The sequence below is a fragment of the Lygodium microphyllum genome, chromosome 27 (genome assembly GCF_053477565.2).
Source record: "Lygodium microphyllum isolate KBCC chromosome 27, Lygodium_microphyllum_v1.1.10, whole genome shotgun sequence".
In the NCBI taxonomy this organism is placed as follows: Eukaryota; Viridiplantae; Streptophyta; class Polypodiopsida; order Schizaeales; family Lygodiaceae; genus Lygodium; species Lygodium microphyllum.
In genome coordinates this window covers 96,764,341-96,788,581 of record NC_141161.1, presented here as the reverse complement: position 1 = coordinate 96,788,581, position 24,241 = coordinate 96,764,341, and positions in this window count along the sequence as shown.

Sequence of the window (24,241 nt, the reverse complement as noted above, 5' to 3'; positions counted from 1 at the left end):
ACAACCAACCCAATCAGCATCAGTAAACCCTGTCAAGTCAAGAGATTTTCTATATGCATAAAACAACCCATAATCTGCAGTACCCTTTACATATCTCATGATCCTCTTGATTGCATCTAAATGTGATTTGCGAGGCTTCTGCATGAACTGACTAATCAGCCCCACTGCATAACATAAGCCAGGACGGGTAATAGTTAAGTATATCAAGCTGCCCACCATCTATCGATACATGGTCACATTCTCTATGTCATTCCCAACATCAATCTATAGCTTGACATTTTGATCAAGAGGTGTCTCCATAGGCTTGCATTGAACCATACCATACTTCTGTAACATGTCATGAGCATACTGCTTCTGTAGCAACCATATACCTTGAGGCGTAGAGACTACCTCAATCCCAAGAAAATACTTTAGTTCACCAAGGTCTTTTACTCTGAATTCAGCCTATAAATATTATTTAATTTCAGCAATGCCCTCTTCATCATCTCCAGTGATAATAAGATCATCTACATAAACCACTAGAAACACATATCCATAATTTGTCTTCTTCATGTACAAACTGTGATTTGCATCACCCAATCTAAATCTATGTTGTTGTAAATAACTGTTGATCGGAGCATTCCATGCTCTAGGTGCCTGTTTCAGTCAATATAAAGCCTTTTTCAGCTTACATACATGTGTAGGAAAGTCCAGGTGAACATAGCCTTTAGGCTGCTCCATATATACTTCCTCAACCAAATCACCGTTCAAGAAAGCATTCTTGACATCCATTTGCCATAATTTCTAGCCTTTGCATGCTGTCAAAGCAGTGACAGTTTTGATTGTTGCCATTTTAGCCACCGGACTGAAAGTCTCCTCATAGTCAAGGCCATATTGCTATGCATACCCTTTTGCAACTAGCCTGGCCTTATAGCATTCTAATGAACCATCTGACTTGCACTTAACCTTGTACACCCATTTGTAGCCAATGTGGACTTTTCCTTCAAGAAACTCAACCAATTTCTATGTCTCATTTTCAGCCAAGGCTGCATGCTCCTCATCCATGGCAGCACACCAGTTATCATTTGTAAATGCATCATCAAACTTTGTAGGTTCTTTGTAACCTTTCACACTAGCCATATATGCATAATGGCGGGTTGAATAACCAGTGTGTGTAAACCTGTCAATTGGTTTCTTGACTCTTTCAGATCTCCATAACTGTGGCTCACTTTGAGGTTACCTCTCATGAGGCGATACATAACGACTCTGCCTTGCTCCAAGCGTCATAATAGACAGAATGCCCAACTCACTATCCAAACTGTTTCTGTTGGATGACTCATAACCTTCTGTAAGTGGATCTGTTACATCCTCAAGCATCTTTTCTTTTCCCTTATCCAATCTCCCCCTCACTGACGTATCTATGTCAGTGGACGTAGGAGTACGAATTTGCAAGCGTCTTGACCAAGGACTTACTATAGGTGACCCATCACCTATAGGACCACTCATAGATGTAGTCACTGTAGGCGTATTTTCAGCATTACTAGTGCTAGTTGATCCATCAGTAGCCACTGCAACAGGATTACCATACCACGATGCCAGCTCATACAAAACAACATCTCTGCTAATCAATGTCTCATGTGTAGACGGTACATAACACTTGTGAGCTTTCCGGTCTTATGCATAACCAAGGAACACACTCTTGACAGCTTTAGGATCCAATTTCTTCCTCTTTTCATTAGGAACATGCACATATGCAATGCTGCCAAATACCTTCAAGCGTGAAATGTTAGGCTTATGACCATACAATCTCTCATATGGAGGTACATCATGAATCCCTGATGCAGGGGTTCTATTCAACACATAGACAGTAGTCACTACTACTTCAGCCCAATAACCATTTGGTAAACTCTTCTGATTCAGCATAGCTCTTGCCGATTCCATCAGTACCCTCTTTTTCCTTTCTGCTACACCATTTTTATGTGGTGTATAGCTGCAAGTTAACTGATCCCATATTTATCAAGGTACCTGTCAAAGTAATTAGAGACATATTCTCCACCTCCATCTGATCTAAGACATGAAATTTTACAGCTCAACTCATTTTCAACATGCTTCTTGAAATCCTTGAATGCATCAAACACATCATCCTTATGTTTCAGTATGTAAAGCCAAGTATACCTGCTTAAGAGACCGTTCTTAAGCTGATATGGAGAGTTTTCTTCCACATGTCCTTGCTGTAATTTTTGAAAAATGTGACTGAAATCAGCATCTAACAAATCGGCCTCCTAAAGCTCTTCTATCTAATCATTATGAAGCTCCATGATGGCTAAATCTTTATAGGCCCACATTCTAGATAAGGAATCAACAACTACATTGTCTATTCCCCGTGTATGTGTAATGTCAAAGTCATAGTTATGCAATGTAGCTACCCATCTGCATTGTTTGGGGGTAAGATTAGATGGAGAGAGGAAATACTTGAGGACCCTATGGTCGCTCTTGACCCTAAATCTGTTGCTATACAAGTAGTGGTGCCATTTCTTAATGGCATGAAGGTTGGTCATACAGATTCATGGTCATCCCATTTTTAACAGGTTTGCGGCTCTCAAATGCTATAACCCCATGATCCTATAACAATACAACCCCTATGCCTCTGCCACTGGCATCACACTGAATGATGAATTGTTTTGAAAAATATGGGCATACCAAGATGGGAGTTGAGATAAGTAATTCCTTGAGCTGATTAAAGCTCTTATCAGCTATGGCATCCCACAAAAAGGCCTCTTTCTTAAGCCTATCAATCAAGGGAGCTACAATAGTGGCATAATGCCTAATGAACTTGCGATAGAATGATGAGAGACCAAGAAATCCTCTAAGTGAAGTGGTATTTGCAGGTGTGGGCCAGTCTTTTATACACTTCACTTTCTTAGGATCAATCCTAATTCCATCTTCACTAACAATGTGCCCCAAGTATTCCACTTCTGCTTGCATGAAATAACATTTTGTCTCCTTGTCAAAGAGTCTATGCTGCCTCAATACATCAAACACTTGTCTCATATGACAAAGGTGACCCTTCAGTGATCTACTATAGATGAGGATGTCATCAAAGAAAACCAACACAAATCTGAAAAGAAAGGGCTGAAGTATTTTGTTCATTAAGCTTTGAAAGGTGGCCGATGCATTAGTTAACCCAAAAGTCACAACCAAGCAATGATAAAGCCCTCGATCAGTCTGAAATGTTGTTTTGACCTCATTTCTTGCCCTCATGCGGATCAAATCTATCTTTGTAAAGTACTTAGCCCCCTTGAGCTCATCTAGCAAGTCATCTATGTGTGGAATGGGGTACCTGTTCTTCACGGTGACCTTATTAAGATCCCTATAGTCTATGCACATCCTGAAAGACCCATCTTTGTTTTTTACCAATAACACAGGGGAAGCATATGGTGAAGAACTAGGCTCAATAAATCCCATGTCTAGTAATTCTTTGACTTGTTTGGCAACTTCTTCTCTTTCACACCTAGACAATCTGTAAGGTGGCTTGTTCACAGGCTTTGACTGAGGCTCCAGGTCTATGGGATGATCAACTGTCCTATTAGGGGGTAGTATTGTAGGTACTTGGAAGAGATCCTTGTACTCTTATAAAAGAGCTCTCAATGCTGAATTCTTTACTATTTTAGTGGATTGATATTAATTTTCTTTATTTAACTACAATATAAAGATTTGGGACCGTCTCTTCAACTCTTTCTTGAGTTGTTTGCTGGTAATGAGCTGAAATTCATTGTTATTTTGAATTCCCTGCAAGTGAATGAGTTGTCCCGCACTGACAAACTCCATATACAACAAGGAAAAATCCATGGTTATAGTGCCCAAAGTTTTCAGCCAATCACAACCCAAGACAACATCTATAGGCCCCATTTCCAATGCAATTAAATCTATTTGCTGTCCAAAAATTTCAACAAGTTGAATATGAACAACAGGGCATACTTGAGTACTAATTTCTTCATTCCCATTGGCAACTTGTTGTAAGAAGTTGGGAAGAATAAGGATTTAGTGTGCAAATAATATTGATGTTATACCATGTTACATTGACATTGGTATAAAAGGAGATGACATGTAATTTTTCTTATCTTTTGTTACATTAATAGAATTACTGTCCTTCTTCTCTCTCCTTGCTCACAGCTTCTATGGCTTCTTTCTCTTTTCTATATTTCTCTCTCCTCGTCACTCTCTTTCTCTCTCTTCATGCAGTCTTTCTCTCTCTTCTGCACTCTCTCTAGAATAGTATATATGTAATGGTGGATAGACTCACCAAGGTAGCCCATTTCATTCCAACCAAGACCCAGTTTACTGCTTTACAAGTGGCCAGTCAGTTCATGGAGTAGATCTTTAGACTACATGGATTACCACAAGTGATTGTTTATGATAGAGACTCAAAGTTCATATATGGGTACTAAATTGGCTCCTTCTATGGCCTATCATCCACAAACTGATGGAAAAACAGAAAGGGTAAATAAATGGTTAGAGACTTATCTTCACTATTTTTGCTATGATGTCCAAAATTCATGGGATTCTTGGTTACACTTGGCTGAGTTTTCCTACAACAACTCTACTGATGCTAGCATTGGAGTTTCACCCTTTGAGGCTATGTATGGTTATAAGATGCGCTTGCCCATAGTCATCTTTAATGAAATAATCAATCCTCATGGAAAAGAAGAGTTGGAAAGAATGCAAACCCTTCTTCAGCAATGTAAGATGAATTTGAGAAAAGCTCACGACCAAATGAAGATGTATGCTGATGAGAAGAGGCGGAATTTAGAGCTCCAAGAAGGAGATTTGGTCTTATTGAAGGTGCCCAAGTCTAGGTATTCCACTTTGAAAGATGGATCTAGTAAGCTTGCTCACAGATTTTATGGTCCCTATCGGATCCTTAAGCACATTGGAGACTTGGCATATAGGTTGGAGCTGCCCTCTTCTACAAAGATTCATAATGTCTTCCATGTTAGTCAGCTCAAGCCTTTCTATGGTGATCCAGTTGATACAATTGATGAGCTACTATCTATTGATGAAGAAGGTCTTATTCAGTACATCCCAAAGGTTGTCATAGGTCAGTGTGAGAAGAAGCTTTGATCTCATTCTATCATGGAATATTTGATCAAATGGAGAGGTTTACTACCTGAGGAAGATTCTTGGAGGCCTGATTCTATATTGGATAAGTTTCCTTTCTTAAGGGATACATTAGTGGGGCTAAAGCCTATTGATTATGGAGCTAGTTTTGATGTAGACTAGGTTAGGACAGCACGTTTTTTTAGAACAATTTTTATTATGCCTAATTTTTAGAATTCAGCCACTTACATAGGGTCAAAGTACTCTTCCAGAGCTACATTTTGACATGTGGTATGCTTTATTTGGACACTTCTACTAAAAGTTATGGCAGATTTGGTCCAACAGGGTCTGTTTACCTAGCAAGCTGTCTACTTCATTTTGAGTTTATCAGTTGAAGATCTTATGGCTCCATATACTTTTGAAGCATTCCTGATCATGTATATAGATGAGGCCTACTCTTGTTCTTCCACTTTAGTCCATATGTCGGTCATTTTTCATTCATTTTTTCATTTGTAAAGCTATAAAAGCAGAGTAGTACTCTGTTCTATCCATCCTTTTCTAGTCTTTTAAGTTTGTTTTTGAGGGCAAAAACATTTGGGACGGAATGAATTGTAAGAAGTTGGGAAGAATAAGGATTTAGTGTGTAAATAATATTGATGTTATGCCATGTCACACTGACATTGGTATAAAAGGAGAGGACATGTAATTTTTCTTATCTTTTGACACATTAATACAATTACTGTCCTTCTTATTTCTCCTTGCTCACAGCTTCTCTGGCTTCTTTCTCTTTCATGTCTTTCTCTCTCCAATTCTAGTCTTTCTCTCTCCTTATCACTCTCTTTAGCTCTATTCTTATAGTCTTTCTCTCTCTTCTACACACACACTCTCCTCTTTCTCTCTCTCCAATCCACTTCTTGACACTTGCACCTTCAATGGCTGTTGTAAATCAGTGGGAAAACACTTCAGCCTATCCATGACTACTCAATGTATTAAGGCTTTTGGATCTTGTCTAAGAACCCATAGATATGGTATAAATAGTGGCAGCATGTATTTCAGCATGTAGTTCATTCTTTCCACCCATATCCCATGATACACGACCACGGGGTCAAAAGAAGAAGAGTCAACAGGGTCAAAGAACTCTTCTTGACCAAACTCTTCATCAACATCATCTGTTTCAGCAAACATCATAAAAGCACGTGCATCCTCAGGGTCCTCCTTTGAGTCCTCAAATACCAACATGCTGTGAACCTATGCCTTAGCATGCTCCTGTTACTCTTCAGTCAATCTATCTTTATGTGTGTGACTAACATTAGTTGGATACAACTGTATGTGTGTGACATTCAATAAGTCGGTGTAGTCAATGACTTAACCACATTTAGTCTTGGTTAGTCATACCTATGTGTGTAAGTCTCTTTTAGTTAGTATGATGGAAGAATAATGGAAGAAGAATAACAATGAGCTGAGGCTCATCTTCCGCTCCACTCTGTCTCTCTTCCTCTCTTCCAACATGGTATTAGAGCTTGAACGCTTGAATCCTAAAGGCTTGGCAGTGGCCATTTGACATCAAGACATCAGATCTGAAGAAAACGTCATCAAAGGAGACTGTGCATGTATCCCGCTCTTTGCAGAAGCTATATCTTGCTACAAAAATGGTTTTTGGATAAACAACCCATGAATCCTAATTGTTTCGACATGGTCTACAACTTTGCAAAAGAAAGTTTTTTCAAATTCCTCATAGATTTTGAGATATTCAGCATAGACCTGTGTAGACTAGCTATTTACTGCAGTAAATAGCATGTGATTCCAAGGCATTGGTGGCTTTCATCCTAACAATGTATATGCCCTTATTATCATGCATTTGAGCATGATATTGGAGTGTTAAATGCTTAGTTTTGGAGCTTATTTGTAGGCTAGAAACAGTGAACTGGTTGCTGTCATGAATTTGGAAACAATATACCTACAGGATTGAAGTATCTGTGATGCTTATTTACTATTGACAAATGCTTGGATCATATAACTCGAGTGGTAGATGCTTTTTGGGATATTGTGAGTGCTAAAAGTCCAAAATTTGGACTGATTTGTTACTGGTTATACTAGGAAGGATACCTATCATCTTCACTTGACATACATGCAATATATTCTGACCGGTTGGACATGTATCAACTCCTGCACAGAGTGGCAACTGAATGAGTTATTTTGGGGATGTTTTGAGGTCTCAATACTCTTGTTTTAACAGAGAAAATACTGTTGATTATAGCAATGGGCTTGCTATATTTGGTACTGCTACTTGCATACAATACAAACATTAATACTTGTATGGATATAGTTTGTTGCTAGGATGTTTTGCCACTACCATAGAATGTTTTGAACTGATTTGAGCTTGGTTTATGCTCAGTTGACTGTGTTTTTTCATTGTTGGAATATAGTTTATAGCAAGCAGGTTGTTAGGAAAACTGTCATGAATTGCAAGAAACTGTTCTAAATAGTAGGAAATTGGTCATGAACTGTAGGAAAATGAGTCAAATACATACAGGTTGTATACATAAGTGAATACCTAAGCTACAACTATGGCAAATGCTCAAGGCACTGACAATATCACTCAAATTATGGGAGAAAAGTTGGACAACACAAAATTTTCTTTATGAAAGTTCCGTATGAAGAATTTTTTAGTTGGTAGAGGTTATTGGGACTTATGTACAAGTGATGAAGCTAAACCTGAAATGCGTGAAATGAATCCGACAAATGATTAGAAAAGGGCTCATAAGCTATGGACTGAGAGAGCATGCAAGGTGTTACATTGGTTTTCCTTATGTATATCAAATGCTATGGTTATACAGATTACTGGATGCAATTTTCCAAACGATGCACGGACATACTCATGACGAATTATGGAAATGTAACACATGCAAGAAAGATTCAGCTAAAGCAACAGTTCAATAACATGTCTAGGAATGGTAGAAGCATTCAGGTCTACATTATAGAGATCAAGAACATAGCAGATCAGCTTGCCACCATTGGATCTTCAATGTTTGAGGATGATATCATTACAGTAACATTGAATGGACTTGGCAAAGAGTATAAAACATTTAATACGTCTATTTCTGTGAGAGTTGAATCCCATGATTGGGATGAGCTAATTGCTTTGCTGCTACATGAGGAAGTTAAACTTGGGCTGAATACAGGTTCTAGTACATCTCAAAGCAGAGACATTGTTCTTTACTCTAGCCAGTGTGGCAGAGGCGGTAAAGGTCGTGGCTCTTTTCGAGGTCAAGGAAACACTCGAAAAACGTATGGACAACATCAGCAAAATGTCTGACATGGCACAAATACACATGGCCAGCATCGGTTTGGCGGCTTTAGAGGCAGGGGGAGATCACCCCATGGTAGAGGTGGTGGATCTAGTTCATGGAGGATTTCCATCCCATATACTTTTCCATTCAAGCAAAAGATTATGCAAGAGATGCATTCCTTGCCTACAACTGGTCATTTTTTGGACATATTTAAAACCTATGGCAAGATTGCTAAGAGCTTTCATTGGAAGGGCCTATGGAAGGATGTAAAAGATTTTGTCTTGAGCTGCATGCTATGTTAGCAAAACAAGGACATCACCTTAAAACCAGCTGGTTTACTTAAGCCATTGCTTATGCCCGAGGGCAAATGGACACACATTACTATGGACTTTATTACCAGCCTACCGGTGACCAAAAAATGATGAAATATCATCTATGTAGTTGTGGACAGACTCATCAAGGTAGCCCATTTCATTCCTACAAAGACTCAATATAATGCTTCTCAAGTAGCCAGCCAATTCATGGAACATGTTTTCAGATTACATGGCTTACCATAGGTCATTGTGCATGCCTGGGATGCTAAGTTCATGAGTAACTTTTGGCATGCAATTTTTAGCTCTATAGGCACTCAGTTAGCCCCTTCCAACTACTTACCATCCACATACCGATGGCCAGACAGAGAGGGTTAACAAGTGGCTGGAAACTTACTTGAGATATTTCTGTCATGATGTATAACATGCTTGGGACTCATGGTTGCATTTGGTTGAGTTTGCCTATAATAACTCTACACACTCTAGCATTGGATTTTCACCTTTTGAGGCATTGTATGGCTATAAGGTTCCCCTTCCCATGGTTATCTTCAATGATAAAATAAACCCACAAAGCAAGGATGAGTTGGATAGAATGCAGGCCTTACTTTAGCAGTGTAAAGTCAACTTGAAGAAAGCTCATGATCAAATGAAGCTTTATGTTGATGACAAAAGAAGGGATGTTGAGTTCCAAGAAGGGGATTTGGTGCTTTTGAAGGTGCCCAAGTTTAGATATACCACCCTTAAGGATGGGTCTAGCTATAAGTTAGCTCAGAGGTTCTATGGACCATACGGGATTGTCAAAAGAGTGGGAGACTTGGCATATCGGTTGGCATTGCCCCCATCCACGAAGATTTATAATGTCTTCCATGTGAGTTAATTGAAGCCCTTCATTGGATAATTAGTGGATTCTATTGAGGAGCTACCACCGATAGATGAAGAAGGCATCATTCGATACATACCCAAGCAAGTCATAGGACAAAGGGAAAAGAAGTTTTGCTCTCGCTTTATCATGGAATAATTGATTAAGTGGCAAGGTTTACCACTTGAGGAAGCTTCTTGGAGGCCAGCTTCAGTTTTGGAAGAGTTCCCATACCTACCAGAAGCAAATTTGGCTGAAATCTAGCTAACTATGGCCCCGTTTTCTCTCAGATTTTGAATGTAGAATAGTTCTCTGTTTCAAAATAGATTTTATTATGTACTATGGACAACAATGGACATCATATATGGGCTGAAAGTACTCCTCAAGAGCTATATTTTGATATATGGCATACCTCGATCGGAGTCTCCTACAGAAAGTTATGATAGATTTACTACAACAGGGCCCTGTAGTAAACAACTCGCTGTCCAATGTCTGCAGCTCACATTTACTCAAGATATTTGGGTCAAAAATTTATTTTTATAAGTCCCCAATGAGGCCCATGTAATGTACATACCCCAGTGACCCATCGTATGCAATAATACCTCTTCATTCCTTAGTATACTACCCCTGTAATAATGTCGCAGAGTAGTACTCTGATCTACATGAAATCAAACCCCATATGCTAAATATCGACCATTTCTACATGGTTATATGGTTGAGTCACATCTCTTTCTTTGTATTTTATTTAATTTGATATGAAGGCACCTTATGTGATTGAGTAAGACTTGGGATTGAGGATATTACTTCAATTACATGTTTCAAATCCAAAGTGCTCCTCTTGGATGTGATTCCAAACTTCTGGCTCCTTCACTTGCTTAACTACTCCTTGTGATACTAGTTCAATGGTGTCGCACGTAGGGTTGAAGGTCACCACAGGGGTTTGGCAAGAGAAGAACGTATGGGGGTTCAAGAGCTTAGACTCCGGAGATGGTAGAGATAAGAGAAGGGTTGAAGGTTTCAAGCCAAGTTCTTGAAGATAAGAGACAACAGGGTGAAGCTAGATTCAGGGAGAGGAGTAGATGGAAGAGAAGAGGTTCGAAGAAATTGAAGATGTAGAAGAATACTCAAAAGAAGAATTAGAAAATGTAGAAGAATACTAACAGAGATGAAGCCTGTCAATTTCTTTCAGCATTATGAGAAGATACAACTCTAATAGACAAAAACGTGTATAAAATAATAGCTTCCTCTATGATGCTCAGATCGCCAATCTGATGCTTTCATTGGCTCTAAAAGAAAGGGGGGCAAAATACCAACACACTTGGCCAGAATTCTGTCGCAGATCACTCCTTCATCTCCCCCTTCGGAGTCACTGCCTGAAAACAGCGATAGCGCATCGCGCGATTTCGTCAATCTCTATTTTTACATAAAATCCTCTCAAATTGGCTGAAAGCTACATGCTTTCTTTTACATGTCATCCTAATTTAGAATTTTTCTATAGTTTTATGGATTTTTACAAGAGATAATATCTAGAATATCAAAAATTGGCTAAAAACTTGTAAAAAACAAATCTAATATTTTGAACCATGGACACTAACACTAATGCCTAAAGTGGCATTGGCTCTCTAAATCTAAAAGGAAGCCACACTCTAGATTTTTTTACACGGTGTGCGTATAGCGGCACGACATCCACCCTCTCCTAACCTGACATCCTCTGGCATGTGCCAAAGTCTTACGGATTTGCAGTGTCAGAAAAAGTATCTTCTACCATGTCAATGTCTTCATCTTCTACCTCTTCTTCTTCCTCTACGTCTTCATGCTCTTGAATTATATTCAAGTCTTCTAACTCATATGTTGAACTTTCTCTTCGTTTGAAGAGATTGATTTTTTTTCAGCTACAGGTATCTTTATGCTGGTCCCATCCAATTCAGCCAATGAATATGTGGCATTGTCATGAATGACCTTTACCACATACGGGCCAAACCAATGCTTTACCATCTTCCTAGAAGCACTATATTGATTGTCTAGGCTGCTGTCATAGACAAGCACCCAATCATTTTCTTGAATTGCTCTTGGCCGAAGTCGATGTCACTTATCAAATCTTCTTTTGTTCTTTAGTCTTGCTATCTTTAGCCTCTCAATAGCTGCTTGAACATCTTTAGACCTTCTTTCTAGCTACCATATGCGCAAAGTCAACAACTCTTCTCTACTGATGCCTTCCTCCCAAGGTAGAAGACTCCATGTGAGAATAGATTCCCTGCCCAGTTATCATAAGTGCCCAAATTGTTTTTGAGGGATATACTAGCTACACTGGCTAGTATATAAGGTGTTAGGGACTTGATTTTTGACCATCAGATAATAATACAAGTCTCCTTTCATCTTCACCTCCCTCTCCAAGCTTTCATGGCTTCTTTCTCTCTCTTCCTGTCTTTCTCTCTCATTTTCTAGTCTTTCTCTCTCCTCATCACTCTCTTTCTCTCTCTTCCTGTAATATTTCTCTCTCTTTTGCACTCTCTCTCTCTCTCTCTCTCTCCTGTCCTCTTCTTGACAAAATGGCACTTTGTTAATCATTATATTAAGAAAAGGACTTTGCCACATGTGCAAGAATATGATATTATTATCTCCTTTTCTTTGGAGATAGTAGAGTCCATTTTATGAATTTCTCATCATTTTTAGTCGAAATCTCTAAAATTTGACATCTTTTGGTAGGCCTAAGGCTTCTAAAGCTAGACAAAAAAGTAGTAAAAATGAGATGCAATTAATAGTATCTGTTTTGTATCTTTCGAGAGGCATTTGAAAGTTCTTTTTGGTGCCTATTGTATTTTCATTAGACTTGTTGATATTTGCTTTGATTTCATTGACCTTTCCTCTCCAAGTTTCTTTCTTTGCACATTACATATGCTTCCATTTTACATGGCATCCATATTTAGCAATATCTTACAATATCGCTTTGATAATATCTTATTATGGGTTTTGATTATAGGAGGTACAAACTTAGATATGGTGCTTGGGTTCCTTTAGATTTTGATGTTGATTGTATTTCCTTAAAATTGGAGGTGCAAGTATGTAGATAAGAAGGAAATAGGGTTGATGTAACTTCTAATAAGAGTCTTAAGAGGCACCTTGGAGTTTCTAGACAATATAACTCCTAGGTATAAGTTCAAGATCAATGGTGCTACAATTGGAAGAAGACCTAAATGCTCTTTCTCTTGTATGAGGTATTTGTCCCCTAGCATTTTGAATTTTGAACTATCAACATATAAACAATTTCAAATTTGTTCTTGCTTTCAAACATTGTTGCCAAATGTATTCTTCAATAGACACTTATAAGCATTGTAGATAAAAAATACATGGCATGAACTTTAAAATTTAATACGATTCTACAAAGAAAGATACATTTCATGTGAGTAAGATCCAAAATTTCATTATATTTTGGTTACAAAATTGATGTTTCAAATGTAAAAGATAATGTAACTATAGCACAAATGTACAAAGGGATAAATACAAGGCTAGCTTTTAGCTATTTGATCTCTAGTTTCTCCTTCCTTTGAGCTTTTCTCCTTCTTTGGCAATGTTTCTTCTTTGTCACTTCATTATCGCTAGTTTCCTTACAATAAGCTCCTTTTTTTTTCTAGAAGAATTTGAATTTCATGAGCATCTTCTTCACTTGAGGCTTCAAAGGAGATGTATCAAACTTCAAAGGAGAAAGCTTGACCATAACTTTCTTTCTAGAGGCAACAAAAGTATTTTTGGTGGTTGACTTGGTCGTGCTTTTACGCTTGCTCATAGCTTTCACATGTCTCTTGGCTTTCCCTATCCAAAATCACCATTGCTCATAGCTTTCACATGTCTCTTGCTCATGATAGGGGAGTCAGGGTCCACCAGTGTTATTTCCCTATCCAAAATCATCTCAATACACCTCTCCCTTCTCCACCACATGTATGACTCATGATAATCTTTACACCAAAACAAAGTACACAACAATTGAGTTGAAATCACAAGTGACTTTTAACCTAAAAGCAAAAGATAAAGGACTTATATACCCATCTGTGTTCAGTAACTAATTTGAATCTATTGACCTATAAACATTTGAAATGACTCTCCATCTGCAGTTGTGTGCATCACTTTGCATTGGGACCTAGACTTGTTGAAGGAGAAACTTGAAAGGTCTTTGAGAGTCATCAATGTCTTCAAAACTAGTGTCCAAGTGGATAGGAACAAATCTAGCACATTGCAAATGAAAACTTGTTAGCCAACATTAAAGAACCTACCTACAACAAAACTAGAAAGCAAGGGAAAACAAAAAATTACGAGAAAACCATTGACATACATTTTTGCCATGCCATGAATTCTAGAAAAAGAATTCATAAGGATGACCTCTTGAGCATTAAAGTGGACTAGACTCCAATTTTCTTTGTAAACTAAACATTAGTTAGCTACAAATATGAAAATAAATCATCAAAAGTAAGTGTATATAAGGGATCTATCTTTCAAACATACTAAAAAAGATTTTAGAGTGTATGACAATATTTGAACCAAACTTTAAAAACAAATCCATAAAGAGAAGTTGATCAACAATAAATATAGTTTTAGCGATATCATTGTTGAGAGAAGAAATGTATGCCATGTATAAGAACAAAGCCCAAAATAAGAGAATGAAGGTGCGACAAACTTTGAAAAAATCAATAAAAACAAAAAGAGGCCTTACCTCAAAAAACAATGAACCATGGAATTTGATAGCTGAATATCTTTCTTCTCTAATATCTCTTGTCTTTTGGAGATATGCTAAGGTATTTCTCCTTCTTTGCATCACGAGAAACATTAACAACCATTTGGCCAAATACTTTGGCCATCCTCTATAGTTAACTCAACCAAGAGACTCAATCTTTCTCTTGCAAATCACATACTCACTTTTAACCTCTTTGATTTTATCCTCCATGGCAATCTCTCACTGAGTTGTAGTTCTTGTAGGATATAAGTGAGTGTCAACTTCAAAAATAGGTTCTTTCTCCTTTTTGGACAATTTTGGGAGAACATTCATGATCCAAAAGGTCTTATAATCATTAGAGGATAAGGGATTCAATACTTTATCAAACCTATACCTTGGCCTGCTCACCATACTAAGTCCTTGTTCATCAATGTGATCCTTTGTACATGGGAAGCATCAATGTAAGTGTCATGCATGAAATCAATGATGAAGTCCTCTACAACCTCCTATAAACAAAGTATAGCTGAAAGTTGCCACTTTTTATAAAGTCCACCAATAGTAGAAACCATGGACAATCTATTTGAAATATCCTTCACCACTCTGATAAATTTTGCCTTTGGGATGAGATGGTTGGTTGCCTTCTGAGCTTTTCTAATCTCTCTAAAGCACCTTTGCATGTAGAATCATGTTGATCTCCTCTTTCTCTTCATTGAAGCTACTTTGGAAGGCTCCTCAGCTGGCACAACTAAAGATTCACCATGTTCATGAGCATTTAGAAGAAGTGAATTATCCCCATGGGGTTAGGAACAATAGGAAGATTTCAAGGCTAAGGATTAAAAGAAGCTGGATTTTGACTATGATTTGATGATGTGGCATGAGCTAAAGGATAAATAAGATTTTCATGAGGCATTGAAGAACCTTTTGGGATATTTGGTCCAACATGTTAGATATGATCAATGCCCCACCCTCATTAGGTGCTACCAATGATCCATGGTGCTCAAAGTTGTAAGGCCCCCATTATGAGGAGAAGCCAAATGTGAGCCCGAACATTGGTTGAGTCCTGACTTATATATCAGATGAGGTCTATGTGACCGGATGGCAAAAAGGTGACTGTTGTGGGTCTAATCTTTGGGTTAGACAGAGTGGTTAAGCTGGTAGCAACTCGAGGCACATTGCATTGAGTTGCGTGGTAAGGGAGTTAAAAGGGGCCCCTATTGTGGGGTCCGGGGGCCGCGGAAGCGGCCCCTGGCTGGGGGGTCCCAGGGGGGCCAGCGGCCCCCCTGGCGGGGGTCCGGGGGCAGCGCCCCCGGCCCGATGGTAAAGGGAATATTCCCTGGCCGACTAGTGGAGGCTCATATGGTAGGTCGATCAACAGGCCGACCTAACGACCTTCGTGGGCTATAAAAGCTAAACCCCTTCGCGGCCATCATTCACTCATCTTTCACCCAGTCAGAGTTGTTGTTCCAGCTAGCCTTAAGCTCTTCGCCTATCTTCTGTCTAGATCGCCATCTAAGCTTTACTCAGTGGAAGCGCACGGGTGGACAGAGCCATCTTTGTATCAGTTGTTTGGAGTTAAAGAATTTTACTGATTCTCCTCTTATCTGTTGTGTACTCTCTATCTCTTTCTCAGATTCTGTTCGCTGCGCCGTGTAATATTTTACATGGTATCAGAGCCCAGGGGGCTCTAGAGATCGGAGAGCGTGCAAGAGGCAAAGGCTTCAACAGCAAAGAGAAACGATGTCGACTCCGGGAAGCAGTTCTGGCGCATCAGGAAGCGGTGCAGGAGGTGGTGCTGCTGTACCGGCTATTCAAACACTGAGGATTCGTCCACCAACCTTCAGCGAAGGCAAGTTAGATGGTACAAACTACACCTTGTGGAAGTTCAAAATTACAACTATCCTTGATTCTTATGAGCTTCTGGAGACTGTGCTGGGGACTGACGCAGAACCACAGCCTATCCCCGACCCATCAAATCCTAGTGTGATGATTCCTCCGAATGCAGATCTTCTACGAGCTTGGAAACGAAGGAATGCAGATGCATTGTGTGCCTTAGTTACAAGCTGTTCTGACAGTGTTTTGACTCTGATTCAGCATACAACCAAAGCGTCAGAGGCTTGGAATGTACTAAGGAGTCAGTATGAAACACGAAACCAAACAAGGATTCAAAACTTGGAGAATCAACTAGCAGCGGAGAAGTTTGCTGAAGGAGAGACGGTTGAAGCATTCATCACTCGGATTAAGAATCTGCGCGACCAAATGGCTGGCGCTGGGATACAAAAGACTAGCGAAGAGCTAGCTCGGAGGTGTCTTCGGATTTGTCCACAAAAGTTTGATGGACTAGTAACTGCCCTTAATACTCAGGTGAGACCTCAAGCTTTGACTTTTGAGGAGTTTTGTGCATTATTAATGGAGGAGGAGTTGAGGCTGAAAGCCCGAGAAGGAAGCAACAATGGAGATGCTGCATTCTCTGCCAATGCAAAAGGCAAAGGTGTTTCCTCCACCAAAAATGATGGTGACAAAAAGAAAAAGGGCGGCAAGAAGAGGTTTCAAGGAGAGTGCTTCTACTGTAAGAAGAAAGGACATGCAATTGCAGATTGTCGTGTCAAGAAGGCAGATGAAAAGAATGGTACCCTTAAAACTAAAGGGAAAGAGACAGCCAATACGGCTGAAGCAGAGTTGGAATTATTCATGGCGACCATTGAGGAAGTGTGCTCCTCGGCGCAAGAAGAATCTACCACTGACTCTTGGGTGTTGGATAGTGGGGCCTCCCGTCACATGACCAACAAGAAAGGTCTATACAGTTCTATGCAGCCTCTACAAGAATCCATCACTGTGACGGTTGGAAATGATGCTAAATGCCCTGCTGCGGGCACAGGTACTATTTCTTTTGTTGCTGCAAATGGTGAAGTAAAAAAGCTTTCAAATGTGTTGTATGTTCCCGAAATCAGGAGAAATCTCTTATCAGTTGCTGCCATAACTGATCTTGGTCATGAAGTGAGGTTCAAGAAGACAGGTGCAGAAATTATTGATAGTGTTGGCACAATTGTTGGCAAAGGAGAAAGAAGGAACAACCTGTATGAGCTAAGTGCTCTTACAGCCACCGCTGGAGTGGGCACAAGTAAGCTTTGGCATGAAAGGTTTGGACACATCGGATTTGCAGTATTGAAGGAGATGCAAAAGCAAGGTATGGTTGCTCACCTACCTACCATAACTGAATTGAAGGAACCATGTGAAGCTTGTATGATGGGCAAGCAACAGAGAAAGGCATTTCCACAAGAAAGCAAGAATAGAGCACATGCTCCTCTAGAGTTGGTGCATGCTGACTTGTGTGGTAAGATGCCTACACAGGCCTTGGGGGGATCTTCTTATGTTATGTTGATTGTCGACGACTACAGTAGGAAGATGTGGGTGTACTTCCTTCGTGATAAGGCTCAAGCTTTTGGTAAGTTTAAAGAATGGCTAATACTTGTTGAGAATGAAACAGGGAAAAGTGTGAAGAAATTTAGAACAGATGGTGGTGGTGAGTTCAACTCAAAGGAGTTTGAAGGCTTTTGCAAGAGCAAAGGAATCAAGCGTCAATTGACGATGCCTCACACACCTCAGCAGAATGGTGTTGTGGAACGCAGGAATCGTACCATTGTGGAGATGGCAAGATGCATGCTAAAGGGCAAGGGATTGCCTAACCATTTTTGGGCTGAAGCTGTTAATACTGCAGTCTACATTCTAAATCGGAGCTACACAAAGGCTCTCAAGGGAAAAACACCTCATGAGGCTTACACTGGTAAGAAACCATCTGTTTCACATTTCAGAATTTTTGGATGTGAATGTTATGCACATGTTCCAGATGAGAAGAGAAACAAGTTACAACCAAAAAGCAGAAAATGTATCTTCTTGGGTTATAGTGATGAGCAGAAGGCTTACAAGTTATATGACCAAGAGGCAAAGAAGATCATCGCGAGCCGTGATGTGGTGTTCAAGGAGGAGCCGCATACAGTGGAGGAGGAGAAGGCAAGGTCTTCCACTTTATCATCAAGCGAAGAAGTAGTCCACTATGAACCTGTCCCGAGAGCTATCCCTATCCTTAAGGAGGAGGAAGCATCATCTTCAGATGATGAGGAAAAAGTTCACCAACCTGACATCACCCCACCGGAAAAGCCATTGCCGCGCTGGGTGAAGCAGCTCTATGACCACAATAATCCTATGCCTGCATCTGTTGAGGAGAAGGCAGACGGACCAAGGAGGTCTCAGAGAATAGAGGAGCAAAGGAGGGCTTCTGCTCCTGCTCACATAGTCAACATGGCCTTGATGGTTGAGATTATGAGAGAAGTAAAGGAGCCAACTGACTTAGAAGAAGCACTTGCAGATCCATCATGGAAGGCTGCTATGCAGGCGGAGTATGACAGCATAATGAAGAATGACACTTGGGAGCTAGTGGATCGGCCAGCAAAGCGGAAGATTATTGGCACCAAGTGGATTTGGAAGGTAAAGTACAAGGCTGATGGTACCTTAGAAAAGTACAAAGCTAGACTGGTTGCCCAAGGATTTTCACAAGTTGAAGGGTTTGATTTTCAAGAGTCATTTGCCCCAACTGCCAGAATGACCACTATTCGCACGGTACTTGCAGTGGCTGCCCACAAGAAGTGGCCAGTGTACCAAATGGATGTTAAGTCAGCGTTCTTAAATGGTGACCTCAAGGAGGAGGTGTACGTGGCTCAGCCACCAGGGTTTGAGGCCCCCCATTCTGAGAACAAAGTGTGTAAACTGAAGAAGGCATTGTATGGGCTGAAACAAGCCCCCAGAGCATGGTACCAGCGGATAGATAGGTTCTTTTTAAACCTAAACTTCAAAAGATGTGCCTCAGATGCTAACTTGTATGTTTACAGGGATGGTAAAAAGTCTGTAGTGATTGTCCTATATGTGGACGACCTTCTTATTACAGGTGACTATGAAGATATGATCAACCAAACTCGAAAGGCTTTGAGTTCTGAGTTTGAAATGACAGACTTGGGCTTGCTGCACTATTGTTTGGGGATTGAAGTCTGGCAAGAGCCAGGAAAGATCTTCATCTCTCAGAAGAAGTATGCATGGGAGATCTTGAAGGCATTTGGCATGACCGAGTGCAAGGAGATAGCTACACCTATGGAGGTGAATGCAAAGTTATCCGTTGAGGATACATCAGCATTAGCAGACATTGGGAGGTATAGGAGGTTGGTCGGCAGTCTAATCTACTTGTGTAACACCAGACCAGATATCAGTTTTGCTGTTGGTGTTTTGAGCAGGTTCTCAAACAAACCTCATGAGAGTCATTGGAAGGCTGGGATGCGGGTGCTCAAATACTTGAAGAAAACTCTTGACTATGGTATCACATACAGTTTTGGAACTTCTCTTGTGGGGAACTGTGACTCAGATTGGGCAGGAGACATTGATTCCAGGAAGTCAGTTTCTGGTTATTGTTTCTCTTTGGGTTCAGGAATTTTCTCTTGGATTAGTAAGAAGCAACCAACAGTGGCATTGTCTTCTACCGAAGCAGAGTACAAGGCAGCTTGTTTTGCTGCATGTGAGGCCGTATGGTTGAGAAGGATTCTATGGCATATGGGAGTGCAGGATGAAGAACCAACTGTGCTGAGATGTGACAATCAGAGTTGCATCGCCATTGCCAAAAATCCAGTGTTTCATGCACGCACCAAACATATAGAGATCCAGTATCACTATGTGCGTGATTTGATGGAGGATGGGATAGTGGAATTGGTCTACTGTCCAACAGAGGAGAATGGAGCAGATATCTTCACCAAAGCACTTACGAAGGATCTGCTTCAAGTTCATCTTCAGAGACTCGGCATTGGGCCGAGGAGATAGTTCACCTATGGGTGGACATTGAGGGGGGGTGTTAGATATGATCAATGCCCCACCCTCATTAGGTGCTACCAATGATCCATGGTGCTCAAAGTTGTAAGGCCCCCATTATGAGGAGAAGCCAAATGTGAGCCCGAACATTGGTTGAGTCCTGACTTATATATCAGATGAGGTCTATGTGACCGGATGGCAAAAAGGTGACTGTTGTGGGTCTAATCTTTGGGTTAGATGGAGTGGTTAAGCTGGTAGCAACTCGAGGCACATTGCATTGAGTTGCGTGGTAAGGGAGTTAAAAGGGGCCCCTATTGTGGGGTCCAGGGGCCGCGGAAGCGGCCCCTGGCTGGGGGGTCCCAGGGGGGCCAGCGGCCCCTCTGGCGGGGGTCCGGGGGCAGCGCCCCCGGCCCGATGGTAAAGGGAATATTCCCTGGAATATTCCCTGGCCGACTAGTGGAGGCTCATATGGTAGGTCGGTCAACAGGCCGACCTAACGACCTTCGCGGGCTATAAAAGCTAAACCCCTTCGCGGCCATCATTCACTCATCTTTCACCCAGTCAGAGTTGTTGTTCCAGCTAGCCTTAAGCTCTTCGCCTATCTTCTGTCTAGATCGCCATCTAAGCTTCACTCAGTGGAAGCACACGGGTGGACAGAGCCATCTTTGTATCAGTTGTTTGGAGTTAAAGAATTTTACTGATTCTCCTCTTATCTGTTGTGTACTCTCTATCTCTTTCTCAGATTCTGTTCGCTGCGCCGTGTAATATTTTACACAACATTCTCCTCAACAAGTACATCAGGAGTCTTTGGGGGTGGTTGTTGCACATAAAACTTCATTATAGTCTACTTGATCTTGGCCACTGAATGTGTTTGCTTTCATAAGGAAGAGGAGCCACCAATAGAGATATAGACACACTATAACAACTATATGGAGAGAGCAAGGACCCCGAGAAAAGAATCAAGTAGAAAGGACTCTCCACGGTAAGTTCTCCTAAATGTGTACAAATAGATAGAGATTTAGATGATTACATGCATATACGCATCGCAAAACACCTTTCCCACCTTCACCCAAAGGCATAAGATGCCTATAACAATGGCCTATCTTGTTCTAGTTAGCTTAAGGAAGACCATTAGAAAATAATAAATAACAAAATAAGACAAAATCCAAACAAGTAGAAGTAGTAGAAAGAGGTGATGCACATTCGAGTTGAGTCTAGCTTGATGTTGCACCTTGCGAGTGGTGGTTTTCTAACCTTTGGCATAGACATTGTAAGAATATTGTTCTTTGATTTGTATAATTATGATTTTTTAATTTATTTTTTAAATTATTATTTATTTTGTGTGTGTACGCTTGCCTTTTTTTTCTCATTCACTCATCATTGGGTGACCAAGCTAGGAGGGGAGTATCGATGACATAGTGGCCTAAACCATCTTGTGAATAAGTTATTCCAATGGGGAGAACATTTAATCCAACCAACCTTAGTTCTAGATATGTTTGCATGGAATATTTGATCCAAATAACCTTAAATTTTTGTCTCTTCTTGTTGGAATATTGTTATGACAAGACCTTGCAAGAGGATGAGATCTACTCTATTTTTTTACTTCATTTTTCTATGCATGCATGTACAAAATTTCTAACTTTTTCCTTTGTAAAATAAATTCAATCAGGGCTATGTTTTTATTAGGACTCCATTTGTTATGATCACCTTTATGTCCATTGGCTTTCATACAAGTCCAAATATTAGTCCATGTTTGACAACATAGCAAACATAGTGGATAGTAGGGATTTGGCCTTGTGAAAGATTTCTCTACATCCATTGGTATGGTATTCAACACACATTGGAATATGTATCAATATTATTTTCAATTATTTATTTATTATTTTTTATGTTTCTTATTTTGATACCTATATTGATGCACACAGATCATAGCTTCTACCAATGTCTCTAACTGTAAGACCTCATATTTTAAAAGAATTTCAAGGGTATTTCTAGTTTAGGCTTCATCAAATACCTTTGATATGTGGTAGTCTTAAGGACATCATGCATGTGCTTTCACACAATATGCCTTGAGCTTGAAGGCACCTACAATGACCATCTAATATAGATATTTTCTAGGTATTATAACATTCTGCTCGTTCATAATTTAAGGATGGCATAAAAGCAAAATATTTATCCCCTGATAAGATCTATGGTTCTAAAATATGATTTTATAACTTTCAAATATTTAGTGATATATTTCAATCCTAAAGTGACATTGAATCCATATTTTGTAGTAATAAGCAAAAAAAATCTTTTAGCTAACTCTATACTCTACCTTCAAAATAAGTAACCCATCATTAGGAAATCATTTATAAAACTTGTTACTATGATTAGCACTCTAGTTATCATCTTGAATCGATTCTAAAAACTTAAAATATTAGTTTTTTCAAATTAGGCCTTCAAATTGAACTAAACATGATCAAAATTCCCAATTCAAACCTCCATAGAGACACTAACTTCTTAGCAAAATAATTTCCAATTCATTTGGGATTTGATAGAATTGACGAAACAAAGTTTTAGCTTGTAAAATGAACTATAATCTTCATTACTGATGCTTTTAGTTAAGTATGGATACTTAGGATGTCCATTTTAGAAAAAGATAATCTCTTAGTTTGATTCTAAAATTATTTGTAGAAATGTGCTCTTTAGTTGTTTTTAAGCACTTATTTAATCAAAATTTACTTACTTTTAAAGCATACTTAGCAAAAATAATTTTGTGGAGCATCATAGAATTTGCCATTTATATGGTTTATATTTTCTTCATTATTAGTGATTGTTGAGATATTTTAGTCGTAAGATGCCTATAGACTCAGTTTTTTCTTCAATAACATATCATATATTTCCATATTTAGACTCCAAATTGATGTACTTATGTTTAGAATTTGCTACCCCTTAATAGTATATATCTTATAGAACTTTTTACCAACTACAACTCTTTATTTGTTATGAACTTTGAATGATTTTGACCTACAAGAGAAATTTTAAAAATTTAAACTAGGCATTTCATCTCATTCAAGCTTAAACAACTTTTCATGCTCCTGCTATAGCTTTTGAGTTTGTAGATACTATGTGACTAGTTAGTTTATAGCTTATGCATCTAAAACAAGGAGTTGATCGAAAACTAATAAATCATTAGATAGTAAGTCTCTTATTATTTATTAATCAAATAATTTTACAACCTTTAAATATGTTGTAGCTAAGTCTTCAATGTGAATGTTTTACCAATATAGCTTTACAATTAGGTGCAAACCGATTTAAATCTTGATCTTTAAAATAAAAATGTTATTTATGATTTTATTTTTTAAAAATCTTATGGTTATTCTTAGTTTTGAATCTTAGCTTGATCAATCAATATTGTGCATATCCTATCTTGAAAGATAGGATTTAATTCTTTAAAAAAAAAACATTAAGCTTTGAGCTAGATGTATATGAAGTCTGTGATGATGCACCTACTTCCATAGCAAGTAAAACCCCATTATTAGAATAGGAAACATCCATATACACTATCCTATTCAAACCTTCAAGAGATGCACCTCAAAAGATGTAAGTGTACCATGTGCAATCAACAAGAGGGTCATTTTCACAAAACTTAGATATATTCAAAGGGGTTTTTTAATACAATTTGAAAGAATATCCATGAGTGTCTTAAAGAAAGGGATCATTTTGTTTCCTTCTTGCTTGTAAGTAATGTATTTTTAAATACCCTTTGAACACACATTATATAAATGGTCTTTTTATTGGTGCAACCTTGAATTCAAAGTATAAACAAGTCCTAATTATTATGAGTCCAAATCCTTCCTACTAGAAGACAATCATTCTATCCTCTTCTTTCTTATTGTGGCTTCCTCTAATCATCATTTCATCTTTATTAATCTCATTTAGAGTTTCCAAAAAAAAACACTCCACATATTCATTGCCTAGAGTGGGACCTTCTACTCCCGCAAGGTTAGGCCATATGTGATCACACTCTTATCCAAGGATACATGGATATTTATTGCTTATATAGTTCGTAAGCTTTCATGTACCTTGAGAGGCATCTTACAACATGGGGCACTACTAAGTTGGTTGTTTTTCCTAAATATACTAAAGAAATCCCTTATTCTCTCATAATCCA